We start from the raw sequence: 12,984 nt of genomic DNA, 5'->3' as shown, positions 1-12,984 counted from the left end.
ACCTCCCACAAGGAGATTGCCTCTACCTTTCTCTGGCCTGTTTTCCCAGTTACCGACCTCCAGCCCCTTTCTGCTTGCCAGAAAATTGTTGAAATCTCTCCCCCACTGATGGGACCTCCTCCAGTTTCCTTTGGAGATGTGGATTTATACACTTGATTCCTTTACTCTTATTTTATGGGGTCTCAAGGTGTTAGAGGGGACAGATGTGTTATACCTTCTTGAATGGAAGTTAGAATCTGAATCTTAACTGTCCCAGATGATTTGGATATTCTCCAAGTGTGGAGACCATTTGTGAATCATTGGCAATGGAAAAGGCCTGAGTTTGGGCAGCTGATGGATTTGAATTTGATTTCTGGCTCTCTGACCTCCTTACTCAAGTCACATCCGTGGGCCTGAATTTTCTCCTCTACAAAATGGGAATAATAATGTCTATCTGATAGAGTTCTGGGAAGATTTTCTTAGCTATTGTATGTAAAGCATCCAACACAGGACTTGGCAGACAGTAGGTACTCAAAATAGGAGTGATCACTTTTTAATGGGATCCAGTGGGAAATGTAATTGGAAAGATTTGAATGAGGTTTTAGGAAGGCCTAAGATGCCAAGACTTATTCTTGTAACACAAGGAGCCCTGGCAGGCTTGTGAACTGGAAAGTGATGATCATAAATAATTTGTCAGATTGTTTCCTCAGTCCAGTGTGGGGAGGGATTAAGATGCCCTTGGTCCAGCAGCTCTTGGGTTAAAATCTTCGTCTGCTTCTGAGTTATTTGTAACCCGTTGTCATGGCAACAAGTTTGGCAAGCTGAGCCAGTGCTGCAAGCTCCTGACAGTAGGGAAGGGAGGGCAGTGGGAGAAGACAGAGAATTTGTAAGGAGGGGTCCTCTGTGACCAGCGCCTCGCTTCTCTCTGATTTGTCTGAAGCATTCTGCTAGAGTTAAGGGTGACTGTTCTCCAGGGAGAATCAGTGGACAATGGGTAGTCTCCTGCCCAATGTACTGGTACTCCAGATGTGAAAAAAGGCCCAGAGGGGTCCAGCAGCAGGCTCAAGGCCACACAGTAAGTCAGGGAAGGAGACAGGACTTGACTTTTTAAAAAACGACCCATGGTCATTGAACTGAAGCATAACAAACCTGGAGAGGACCTTTGGAAACATTTAATCCCCCACTCCACCAATACACACATGCTTTTATTGTTGTTGTTCATGTGGGAAACCTGGGAACCAGAGAGGGTTAGAACTAACACAGAGTCACACAGCAACTCAGGTGCTGACTGAGATTAGAACCCAGAGGCCTCAGGCCTCCCAGGCCTGGGTACTTCCCGAGAATGTGGCAGTCTAGGGTTCATGGTTCGGAGAAGACCCTCATTGCTGACTGCCAAGATAAGGCCTCCCTGGGCAAGATTCATTTGACTGCCTTGGTCTTTGACCCCCTCACATCCAACATGCATGTGTTTGGTCACATTTCCCCTCCCTACACACCTCCTTCTGGTGCAAGTATGTGTTTCCCACTGTCAATGGCAATGCTGTTGCACAAATGGCAGCCCAGCCCCACCCCACCCTGGATGAAACGCACCTGCCACACGCCTTCCCCTCCACATCACCCACAGGGCTGGGCACTCCCTAGACCTTCTTTTATATCATTCATCCCTCACAATTTTCATCCTCAGTCTCCCAACTTAGCAGGTGGAAACCTACGGAAATAACAGTGAAAGATCTGTGACTGCCCCAAAGTCACATGGTGAATTTTAGCCTGAATCCCTCTTCTTCCAGAAAGGTGTTTCTGCCCCTTCTGTCCTACACTGTTTTCTCAGCCCTCAGAGTTCCTCCAGCCATTATCCTTGCCTTAATCACCCCCTTGGCACTTGTGCAATTCCTTTGTGTCCTCTGCCTTATGTGCAAACCAAACTAGAAAGTTAGGCTGCCCACTGAGGTGAGTGTTGTTATTTCCCCTCCCCTTATAGGTAAAGAAACTGAGGCACAGGGGGACTTAGGTGTCTTGCCAGTGCCACACAGCTGAGTGCAGTTGTGGTCGGACTGGAACTCTGATCACATTCCAAGTCACTTTCCACGTTGTGTCTGCCTCTCTTCTGGATAACAGGTTTGCGGTAGTTAAGGGTGGAGTCATGCTTCTAACCGGGTCTTAGAAACGATTGCCAAGGCAGAAGAGAGAGAAGACATCAGATCTTGAAAACCTACTGTGACCTTGTTGGGTGGGGGTGGGGGGAAGTGGGAAGGTTGGGAGGGGATACCAAGAGGAATGGGGAAGGCAGGGATGGAGTTTGAACATTTATTGAGCTTCTGTTACCTGCTTGGGTTTCTGTATACATGACCTCTTAACACTCAAAGCAGCCCCTTTATGTGAAAATTATTACTATCCTGTTTCATTTTTGAAAAGCTGAGGCTCCTAGAGAGGAACTGGCTTACATAAGTTTAGGCACCTAATAAGTAGCAAGGGCAGGACTTGAATTGGGTTTCAGGCTCCACAAAGAAAGGGGATGAGCAAAGCTCAGAAGAAAATTAGATCATGGCTACTGCAAGGAGCTGGTCAGCGCTGTGCTTTGAAAGGAAGGGTAGATTTGGGCTGTTGGAGGACCCAGAGCTAGAAGGCCAACCCCAGACAGGGCACTTTCCATTAAAAAAAAATATATATATATATAATATTTATATATAAATATATATTTCTCTACATTATCTTATAGAGAATAATATGTTTATATAATTTATATATTTTATAGTATATAGAGAATATATATATCATATATATACTATATTAATTTTAATATATATGTATGTATACATAGAGAGATTCAAAATTTTGTGATGGCAAAAGTAAAACCTGCTAAATACACTTTAATGTTTGTCTTTGGGGCAAATGGGAGTGCGAGTGGGATGTGGGAATTCTAGACAATAAATAAATGAAATGAACAAACAAAGGAATCAAGAGCCTGGAAGGAACCAGTGATGATAATGGGTCTGATCTGAAGGCATGAATAATTGTATTCTCTGCCCAGAAGTCCCAAAACAGCAAAACAAAGTAGTACATGTTCGTTGATGAAAATTTTGGGGAAAAATACACCTTACCATCCAAACACAACCAATGTTAGCATCTTGTCATATCCTGACTTTTTTTCTAGGCCTTCCAAAGAAAACCAAAATATTTCAGATCATGCATATTCCATGATATATTATGATTTTCTTATAAACATTTTCCATTTAAATTTCTTTATAAACATCATTTAAATGGTCAAAAAATATTCCATTGTGTGGATATACTTACGGAATTTGTTTTTGCATGGGTCTTGGCATCTTTTTCTCTTTCCTTAAATTTCTTTGGCCAGGTTTTAGGTTTGATTTTCTCTGCATCTTATTTTGGGAGACAGCATAAAGAGGGGTTGTTTGTGAGAAGTCAGGAGAATCAGGTGGGCTTGTTGGAAGCAGTGGCATTTGAGGGGCACTTTGAAGCATGTTAAACATGCACAAGATAAAACCTCCAAAGGACACAAGTAGGTATATGGTGAAAAATACATCTCTCACCTCACCCTCAGTTCCCAGTTCTCCGCTGGGGATCTCCACTGTTAGCATCTTCTTGTAGGACCTTTTTGTGGATAGTCTAAGCCTATACAAGCGTATGTTTTTATTTTTTAAAGAGTTTTATTGAGATACTATTCAGATGCTATACAAGCCATCCATTTAGAGTGGCTTTTAGTATATCCATAGAGTTATGCAACCATCACCACAATGTTTTAGAGTACTGTCATTGCCTACAGGAGAAACCCTATACCCCTTCACTGCCTTCCCCAAATTCCCAACTGCCCAGCCCCTGTCAACTGTGAGTCTACTTTCTGTCTCTATAGATTTGCCTATTCTGAATGTTTCATGTAAAATGGAATCATACAATATGTGGCCTTCTGTGACTGACAGCTTTCACTTACCATGTTTTTAAGGTTCATCTATGTTGTCATATGTATCAGGATTTCATTCCTTTTTTAATATATAGGCTCCATTTTTTTTAGCATTTTTAGGTTTTAGCTGGAATGTACAGAGCTCCTATATACCCCTCACCCAACCCAGTTTCCCCTATTAACATCTTTCATTAGTATAGTACATTTGTTACAGTTGATGAACCAATAATGATACACTATTTCTTCTTTTTCTCCAGCTTTATTGAGATATAATTGACAGATACATTATTATTAACTGAAGTTCATATGTTACATTAGTGTTCACTTTTTGTGTTTCTATGATTTTTGACAAATGTACAGTGACATGTATCTACCATTACAGTATCACACAGAGTAATTTCACTGCCCTAAAAATCTTTACTCCTCCCATTCACCCTTTCCTTCCACTGCCCAAACCATGGCAACTACTGATCATTATACCGTCTCCATACTTTTGCCTTTTCCAGAATGTTTTATAGTTGTAACCATACACAATATAATCTTTTCAGATTGGTTTCTTTCACTTAGTAATATGCATTTAAGTTTCCTCCATGTCCTTTCATGACATGGTAGTTTCATTTCTTTCTATCACAGTATAATACTTCATTGTCTGGATGTACCACAATTCGTTTATTCACTCAAGTACTTAAGGACATTTTGGTTGCTTACAAGTTTTGGCAACTATGAATAAAGTTTCTATAAACATTTGTGTGCAGGTTTGTGTGGACATAAACTGTCAGCTCATCTGGGTAAATACCAAGGGGCATGATTGCTGGATAGTATGGTAAAAATATGTTTAGTTTTGTAAGAAACTGCTAAACTGTTTTTCAAAGTGGCTGGACCATTTTGTGTTCCTACAAGCGACGAATGAGAATTCCTCTTGCTCCATCTTGCCAGCATTTGGTGTTGTCAGTGTTCTTCTGGATTTTAGCCATTCTCATAAGTGTTTGGTGGTATCTCATTATTGTTTTAATTTGCATTTCTCTACAACATAGTTATAGGTCATCTTTTTGTATGCTTATTTGCCATCTATATATCTTCTTTGGTGAGCTATCTGTTGAGCTTTTTTGCCCATTTTTTCCCTTTTTAAAAAATTTTGGTATCATTAGTATACAATTACATGAGCAACATTGTGGTTACTAGATTCCCCCCATTATCAAGTCCCCACCGCATACCCCATTACGGTCACTGTCCATCAGCATAGTAAGATACTATAAAATCACTACTTGTCTTCTCTGTGCTATACTGCCTTCCCTGTGTCCCCCTGCTACATTATGTGTGCTAATCGTAGTGCCCCTTATTCCCCTTGTCCCTCCCTTCCCACCCATCCAGCCCCAGTCCCTTTCCCTTTGGCAACTGTTAGCCCATTCTTGAATTCTGTGAGTCTGCTGCTGTTTTGTTCCTTCAGTTTTTGCTTTATTCTTACACTCCACAGATGAGTGAAATCATTTGGTGCTTGTCTTTCTCTGCCTGGCTTATTTCACTGAGCATAATACTCTCCAGCTCCATCCATGTTGTTGCAAATGGTAGGATTTCTTTTCTTCTTATGGCTGAATAATACTCCATTGTGTATATGTACCACATATTGTTTATCCATTCATCTTTTGCCCATTTTTTAATTGGGTTTTTTGTTTTCTTATTTTTGAGTTTTAAGAATTCTTTGTAGATTCTTGTTACTAGTCTTTTATCAGATATATGTTTTTGAAATATTTTCACTCATTCTGTGGCTTGTCTTTTCATTCTCTTTACAGTGTCTTCCACCGGTAATGAAACCCAATTTATCGATTTTTTTTTCTTTCACGGATTGTGCTTTGGGTGTTACTTTTAGGCATTGCCAAACTGAAGGTCACCTAGATTTTCCAGTTATCTTCTATGAATTTTATAATTTTGCATTTTACACTTAGGACTATGATCCATTCTGAGCTAATTTTTAGGGGAAGTGTAAAGTCTGTGTCTAGATTAATGTTTTTGCATGTGAATGTCCAGTTGTTTGAGTATCATTTGTTGAAAATACTGTCCTTTCTCCATTGAATTGCCTTTGCTCCTTTGTCAAACAACAGTTGACTATATTTATGTGGGTGTCTTTCTGCTCTCTATTCTGTTTCATTAATCTATTCTTTTGCCAATATCACTCCATCCTGATTACTATAGCTTTCTAATAAGTCCTGAAGTTGGGTACCATCAGTCCTCCAACTTTGTTTTCTCCTTCAATATTGTGTTGGGCATTGTGGGTCTTTTACCTCTCCATATACACTTTAGAATCGGTTTGTCAATGTCCATAAAATTACTTGCTAGCATTTTGATTTGGGACTGCATTGAATCTAAAAAGATCAATTTGGGAAGAACTGACATCTTGTCAGCATTAAGTTTTCTTATCCATGAACACGGACTATCTGTTTATTTGGTTCTTTAATTTTGTTCATCAGAGTTTAATAGTTTTCCTCATTTGATCTTTGCTTACTATTTTAGATTTGTTCCTAAGTATTTAATTTTCTGGGTACTAATTTAAATGGTATTGGTTTTTTTATTTTCAAATTCCACTTTCTCATTGCAAGCATATAGGGAAGTGGCTGTTTTTTTTTTTTTTTTTATTGGTCTTGTATTAGTTCCAGGAGGTTTTTTTTGTTTTTTGTTTTTTGTTTTGGTTCTTTTGGATTTTCTGCATAGACAAGTCATGCCTGAAAAGATAGTTTTATTACTTCCTTCCCAATCTGTATACCTTTTATTTCTTTTTCTTCCTACTGTATTAGCTAGAATTTCCAGTATAATGTTGAAAAGGAGTGGTGAGAGTGGATATACTTGCTTTGTACCCTATCTTAGAGGGAAAGTTTCAACTTTCCCACCTTAATTAAGTGTGGCTTTTTTGTAGATATTTTTTTAACAAGTTGAGGTTGGCCACCGCTATTTCTAATTTACTGGGTTTTTAAAAAAATCATGAATGGCAAAGAGGAGCCAAGATGGTGGCGTGAGTAGGACAGTGGAAATCTCCTCCCCAAAACATATATATTCCTGAAAATATAACAAATACAACTATTCCTAAAAGAGAGACCAGAAGATACAGGAAAACAGCCAGGCTACATCTACACCTGTGAGAACCCAGCACCTCACGAAGGGGGTAAGATACGAGAGGCGGACCAGAAGGAACCGAGCGCCCCTCACCCCAGCTCCCAGCAGGAGGAGAGGAGTCAGAGCGGGACGGAGAGGGAGTCCAGAACTGCTAAACACCCAGCCCTAGTCATCCGCACTGGGAGCACAGACACACAGTGCATGGTGTGCTGGATACTAGGGAAACGGAACAGTAAAACCTGTGAGCGGGTCCCCACAGCTGGCACCCCTGGGACAAAAGAAAAGTGAGTGCTTTTTGAAAGTCTTTAAGGGACAGGGGCCTCACAGCTGGACGGAAGCTTCCTGGCGCACTCAGCCCAATGGCTGGGAATCCCGGGGAACTCCGGACGCCCTAACCCCCTGGGCAGCAGTGCAGCTTGGAAGACCCTCATAGTGATAAACTGCCTTCCGCCCATTCCCCCTCTGGCGGAGCCCCACCATAGCAGAGTAGCAACCTGAAAGTGGCCACACCCAAACCAACAGCGTGGAGCTTACTCCACAGAGGCTGGGCAAGAATCAAAGACCCCATCTGCACACAGCTGCCCAGCACTAGCCACTATGGGTCACTGTTCTCGAAGGAAAGGATGGCCAGGAGCAAGTGGAAAGGGACTTTGTTTCCCCAGCTGACACACATGTCAACTGCATACTACCACCTCAATCGCCATGAAAAGGCAGAAGAATTTGATACAGACCAGACAAACCCAAACATCCTCCCCTGAGAAGGAATGTGGGGAGATAGAATTAACCAATCTTCCTGAAAAAGAATAAAAAATGATGGTCATAACCATGCTGATGGACTTGCAGAGTAATATGCAGGAGCTAAGGGGGGAGAATACAGAAATAAAACAATCTCTGGAAGGACTTAAAAACAGAATGGACGAGATGCAAGAGGCCATTAATGGAATAGAAATCAGAGAACAGGAACACAAGAAGCAGATGCAGAGAGAGAGAAAAGGATCTCCAGGAAACAAAGAATATTAAGAGAACTGTGTGACCAATCCAAAAGGAACAATATCTGCATTGTAGGGGTACCAGAAGAAGAAGAGAGAGAAAAAGGGATAGAAAGTGTCTTTGAAGAAATAATCGCTGAAAACTTCCCCAAACTGGGGAAGCAAATAGCCTCTCAGACCACGGAAGTACACAGAACTCCAAACTCAAGGGATCCAAGGAGGACAACACCCAGACACATAATAATTAAAATGGCAAATATCAAAGACAAGGACAGAATATTAAAGGCAGCCAGAGAGACAAAAAAGGTCACCTACAAAGGAAAGCCCATCAGGCTATCATCAGACTTCTCAACAGAAACCTTACAGGCCAGAAGAGAATAGCATGATATATTTAATACAATGAAACAGAAGGGCTTTGAACCAAGAATACTGTATCCAGCATGATTATCATTTAAATATGAAGGAGGGATTAAACAATTCCCAGACAAGCAAAAGTTGAGGAAATTTGCCTCCCACAAACCACCTCTACAGGGTATTTCAGAGGAACTGTGCTAGATGGAAGCACTCCTAAGGCTAAACAGATGTCACCAGAGAAAATAAAATCACAGCAAAGAAAGCGGAACTATCAAATACTAACTAAAGGCAACAAATAAAATCCACTACCCACAAAAGCAGTCAAAGGAAACACAAAAGAGCGCAAAAATAAAAAACACCTAATATACAAAGAATGGAGGAGGAGGAATCAGAAGGGAGAGAAATAAAGAATCATCAGACTGTGTTTATAATAGCTCAATAAGTGAGTTAAGTTAGACAGTAACATAGTAAAGAAGCTAACCTTGAAACTTTGGTAACCACGAACCTAAAGCCTGCAATGGCAATAATTACATATCTTTCAATAATCACCCTAAATATAAATGGACTGAATGCACCAATCAAAAGATGCAGAGTAATAGACTGGATAAAAAAGCAAGATCCATCTATATGCTGCTTACAAGAGACTCACCTCAAACCCAAAGACATGCACAGACTAAAAGTCAAGGGATGGGGAAAGATATTCCATGCAAACAACAGGGAGAAAAAAGCAGGTGTTTCAGTACTAGTATCAGACAAAATGGACTTCAAAACAAAGAAAGTAACAAGAGATAAAGAAGGACATTACATAATGATAAAGGACTCAGTCCAACAAGAGGATATAACCATTATAAACATATATGCACCCAACACAGGAGCACCAGCATAAGTAAAAGAAATACTAACAGAACTAAAGGAGGAAATAGAATGCAATGCATTCATTTTAGAAGAATTCAACACACCACTCACTCCAAAGGATAGATCCACCAGACAGAAAATAAGCAAGGACACAGAGGCACTGAACAACACACTAGAACAGATGCACCTAATAGATATCTATAGAACTCTACATCCAAAGGCAACAGAATACACATTCTTCTCAAGTGCACATGGAACATTCTCCAAAATAGACAACATACAAGGCCAAAAAAAGTGCCTCAGTAAACAATAAAAGATTGAAATTCTACCAACCAACTTTTCAGACCACAAAGGTACAAAACTAGAAATTATTGTACAAAGAAAGCAAAAAGGCTCACAAACACATGAAGGCTTAACAACATGCTCTTAAATAATCAATGGATCAACGACCAAATCAAAATAGAGATCAAGCAATATATGGAAACAAATGACAACAACAACACAAAGCCCCAACTTCTGTGGGACGCAGCGAAAGCAGTTTTAAGAGGAAAGTATATAGCAATCCAGGCGTATTTATACAATGAAGAACAATCCCACATGAATAGTCTAACGTCACAATTATCAAAATTGGAAAAAGAAGAACAAATGAGGCCTAAAGTCAGCAGAAGGAGGGACATAATAAAGATCAGAGAATAAATAAATAAAATTGAGAAGAATAAAACAACAGAAAAAAATCAATGAAACCAAGATCTGCTTCTTTGAGAAAATAAACAAAATAAAAAAGCCTCTAGGCAGACTTATTAAGAGAAAAAGAGAATCAACACACATCAACAGAATCAGAAACGAGAAAGGAAAAATCATGACGGACCCCACAGAAATACAAATAATTATTAGAGAATACTATGAAAACCTATATGCTAACAATCTGGAAAACCTAGAAGAAATGGACAACTTCCTAGAAAAATACAACCTTCCAAGACTGACCAAGGAAGAAACACAAAATCTAAACAAACCAATTACCAGAAAAGAAATTGAATCCTTAATCAAAAAACTACACAAGAACAAAACCCCTGGGCCAGATGGATTTACCTCGGAATTTTATCAGATATACAGAGAAGATAAAATTCCCATTCTCCTTAAAGTTTTCCAAAAAATAGAACAGGAAGGAATACTCCCAAACTCATTCTATGAAGCCAACATCACCCTAATACCAAAACCAGGCAAAGACCCCACCAAAAAAGAAAATTATAGACCAATATCCCTGATGAACGTAGATGCAAAAATACTCAACAAAATATTAACAAACCGAATTAAAAAATACACCAAAGGATCATACACCATGAACAACTGGGATTCATCTCAGGGATGCAAGGATGGTACAACATTCGAAAATCCATCAACATCATCCACCACATGAATAAAAGAAGGACAAAAACCACAAGATCATCTCCATAGATGATGAAAAAGCATTCAACAAAATTCAACATCCATTCATGATAAAAACTCTCAACAAAATGGGCATAGAGGACAAGTACCTCAACATAATAAAGGCCATATATGATAAACCCACAGCCAACATCATATGGAACAGTGAAAAGCTGAAAGCTTTTCCTCTGAGATCTGGAACAAGACAGGGATGCCCACTATCCCCACTGTTATTCAACATAGTACTGGAGGTCCTAGCCACGGCAATTAGACAAAACAAAGAAATACGAGGAATCCAGATTGGTAAAGAAGAAGTTAAACTGTCACTATTTGCAGATGACATGATATTGTACATAAAAAACCCTAAAGACTCCACTCTGAAACTACTAGAGCTAATATCGGAATTCAGCAAAGTTGCAGGATTCAAAATTAACACACAGAAATCTGTAGCTTTCCTATACACTAACAATAAACTAACAGAGAAATCAGGAAGACAATTCCATTCACAATAGCATCAAAAAGAATAAAATACCTAGGAAGAACCCTAACCAAGGAAGTGAAAGACCTATACCCTGAAAACTATAAGACACTCTTAAGAGAAATTAAAGAGGACACTAACAGATGGAAACTCATCCCATGCTCCTGGCTAGGAAGAATTAACATCGTCAAAATGGCCATCCTGCCCAAAGCAATCTACAGATTTGATGCAACCCCTATCAAATTACCAACAGCTTTCTTTAATGAACTGGAACAAATAGTTCAAAAATTCATATGGAAACACCAAAGACCCCAAATAGCTAATGCAATCCTGAGAAGGAAGAATAAAGTGGGGGGATCTCACTCCCCAACTTCAAGCTCTACTGCAAAGCCACAGTAATCAAGACAATTTGGTACTAGCACAAGAACAGAGCCACAGACCAGTGGAACAGAATAGAGACTCCAAACATTAACCCAAACATATATGGTCAACTAATATTCGATAAAGGGGCCATGGACATACAATGGGGAAATGACAGTCTCTTCAACAGATGGTGCTGGCAAAACTGGACAGCTGCATGTAAGAGAATGAAACTGGATCACTGTCTAACCCCATACACAAAAGTAAATTCGAAATGGATCAAAGACTTGAATGTAAGTCATGAAACCATAAAACTCTTAGAAAAAAGCATAGGCAAAAATCTCTTAGACATAAACATGAGTGACCTCTTCTTGAACATATCTCCCCGGGCAAGGGAAACAAATGCAAAAATGAACCAATGGGACTATATCAAGCTGGAAAGCTTCTGTGCAGCAAAGGACACCATCAATAGAATGAAAAGGTATCCTACAGTATGGGAGAATATATTCGAAAATGACAGATCTGATAAAGGGTTGACATCCAAAATATATAAAGAGCTCACGCACCTCAACAAACAAAAAGCAAATAATCCAATTAAAAAATGGGCAGAGGGCAGAGACGGGTAAGATTCCTCAAGGGAGGAACAACCTAAGACAGGCACAGTCGCAGGGGGCCATCAGGTGAGAAATTGGGGATCAACAGAGGTGAGGCTTAGAACCTCTCCCCCCCTGTTTTGAGTGAAATCTTCTGCATCTGTGGATGTTTTATTGCCCTTGTACAGCTTGGATTAACACATAGTCTACAGGCACACACCTGATCATCTACATTTGCTCTCTTACAACACTAAACTAAGTTTTCTACCTTTATCTTACATCTACCTACCACTTCAGCATTTTATTAAAAATAATAATAATAATAATAATAAAGGGAGAAATGTGGGATCCACATATAAATCAAGTATAAAAATCAAACGAATATTCATATTTGACCTGATTGTTTATAGTTCATAATGCGTGATCAAAACCGAAAGTTTCTGTGATGACTGCCCTTGCACTGTTCACCATGTAAGAACTTATTCACTGTGTAAGAATCTGTTCACCATGTAAGAACTTGTTCGTTATACTTTAGAAGATTGGAGACTGTTGAGAATTAGGCTTGGGGTTGATTAATGATTGTGCATTGAGTCCCCTATACAGAATTTTATTGTTGTTAACAACCATTTGATCAATAAATATAAGATATGCCCTCTCAAAAAAAAAATGGGCAGAGGAGCTGAACAGACAGTTCTCCAAAGAAGAAATTCGGATGGCCAACAGACACATGAAAAGATGCTCCACATCACTAGTCATCAGAGAAATGCAAATTAAAACCACAATGAGATATCACCTCACACCAGTAAGGATCGCCACCGTCCAAAAGACAAACAACAACAAATGTTGGTGAGGTTGTGGAGAAAGGGGCACCCTCCTACACTGCTGGTGGGAATGTAAATTAGTTCAACCATTGTGGAAAGCAGTATG

This window comes from Manis pentadactyla, chromosome X, assembly GCF_030020395.1.
Source record: "Manis pentadactyla isolate mManPen7 chromosome X, mManPen7.hap1, whole genome shotgun sequence".
Classification (NCBI taxonomy): domain Eukaryota; kingdom Metazoa; phylum Chordata; class Mammalia; order Pholidota; family Manidae; genus Manis; species Manis pentadactyla.
The sequence above is the reverse complement of the archived record's forward strand: the minus strand, read 5'-3'. Positions refer to the sequence as shown.